The 1922-nt window shown below is 38.6% G+C and overlaps 1 pseudogene; it reads right to left on the reverse strand.

The window, feature by feature from the left end:
• Window positions 1-389: 389 nt before the first annotated feature.
• LOC122121952 lies at window positions 390-667 on the reverse strand (annotated as a pseudogene).
• Between the last annotated feature and the right edge of the window lie 1255 nt (window positions 668-1922).

A 1922-nucleotide genomic window follows, 5' to 3' on the forward strand; every position in this document is an offset into this window, starting at 1 on the left:
AGTATAAAGTACATAAAGAAAGCTGACCAAGATACATAAATTAGCATCCATTTATATTATTTATTTTTCACTTTTTTTTGGGGGGGGGGTCTGGTCATGGGGCCTGAACTCTGGGCTTGGGTGCTGTCCCTCAGCTCTTCAGCTCAAGGCTAGCTCTCTACCACTTGAGCCACAGCACCACTTCCAGCTTTTTTCTTTTTGCTTATGTGGTGCTGAGGAATCGAACCCAGGGCCTCATGCATTCAAGGCAAGCACTCTACCACTGAGCCACCTTCCCAGCTCCCTATTTTTCACTTATTAAGGTTGTTTAATATACTTTTTGTACTTGTCAGTTTGGAAGTCCTCTGTTGTAAAGATAATTCTTAAATGATAAACAGCAGCTTCATTGATTATCCTGGACCTCCGTGTTGGATAAATTTCATTTCTTCTTGAGATCTGTATTTCTGAGGTGATGTTCTTAACATTGTTTCAGTGTGTGGTGGACTCTGATGCATCAGAGTTGGTGATTTACTTCCCTTAGCAGGCTGGGGGACCAAAGAGGAGTGAGTGAGAGCCCTGACAACCTTAGAGCTTCTGATGCACTGAGCTTAGGAGGGAATCATATGAATGACGTATGTGGCTTGACTACCTGTATGACCCTGCTGGCAGATGCCATCTTGGTGCCCATCGTGACCGCAGGAAGGAGCAGCTTCAGGAGGCAAGTGAGCCGTAGTGCTCTCCAGAGTGGACTCTAAGGGGTGCTTCTTTTACTTTACACTTTGGCTCATCTACCGAGTGACTGAACCATGCACCTCCTTGAAGAATTTTGAGAAACCACTTCCCACTCTGTTTACTGGTGAACTAATCACCATGAAAAACTTACATCTTACAATTAAATGTGCCAAAGGATGTAATTTCCAATGTATTAGAAATGTTGAAGTATTTGTATTTGTAAATAAAATGCTTCACCTCACTTTCAAATGCATTCAGGAGAACCAAAGCATGTCAGATTCATATTAACTGTTTCAAATCCTGGAACCGTATATTAAGGAAAGGGTCAGAAATTTTATCTCAGCTCATTTTCCCCTTAAGACTTCTATCCTACTTCCTGCTTCTTTCACAATGTTAACCTAAAGTAATATATTCAAATATCTCAGAACTTTTCAATGGCTTCTCTTTGTATATCACTGAGAAATAAATCAATCTTAATATTTTAATTATTTCTATGATGACTTTAGATGTTAAAAATAAAACAAGACACTTTATTTTGATAATTATTAAATATGAAGACAAACTTCTGTAGGAAGTATATTCCTTGATGAGATATAGAGTTGGAGTTGTTAACTTGATTAAAGAAGGCAGAGGCTGGGAGGGGGAGGGGTTCAGGTGGCAGAATCCCCATACTGACAGGGGAAAAAGAGAAGCAATAGTTAAAATGGTTTCATTTTCTAATGTGAAGGAGGTTTTTATACTTCAAGGCAATGTGTTATACTACCATGTCTTTTTCTTGCTATTTGAGTTCAGAGTTTTCATGGAAGTAGAAGTAGGGTTGGAGCATGGTAGCTCATGCCTATAATCCCATCTATTTGAAAGTGGAGACAGGAGGATTAAGGTTCAAGACTAGCTTAGGAATAAAGTCAATGGGACTCATTTTCAGGTTTTGGAGCCTGGACTTCCTTCCTGGCAAATAGGTGTTCTCAGACACATTAGTTCTGGTTCTTTAAGGCTTATTTAATAAACTTCAACTATTTTTACAATTATCTCTAATGGTTTTTATTTCTTTAAAAGAATGTAAACACAAGTATGCACTGTCGTTTGTATGTACTGAAATAAAAGTTTAGTTGTTATTGATTTTGTTTTTTTTATCTTGTTATTCTGTCCCTAAGGCAGATCCAGAGTACCAACCTAGCCAAGTGATCTTCAGTAGATCCTTCAGTAGCAAG

Source organism: Dipodomys spectabilis, unplaced genomic scaffold (assembly GCF_019054845.1).
Source record: "Dipodomys spectabilis isolate Male_0828 unplaced genomic scaffold, ASM1905484v1 ptg000199l, whole genome shotgun sequence".
NCBI classification, from domain to species: Eukaryota; Metazoa; Chordata; class Mammalia; order Rodentia; family Heteromyidae; genus Dipodomys; species Dipodomys spectabilis.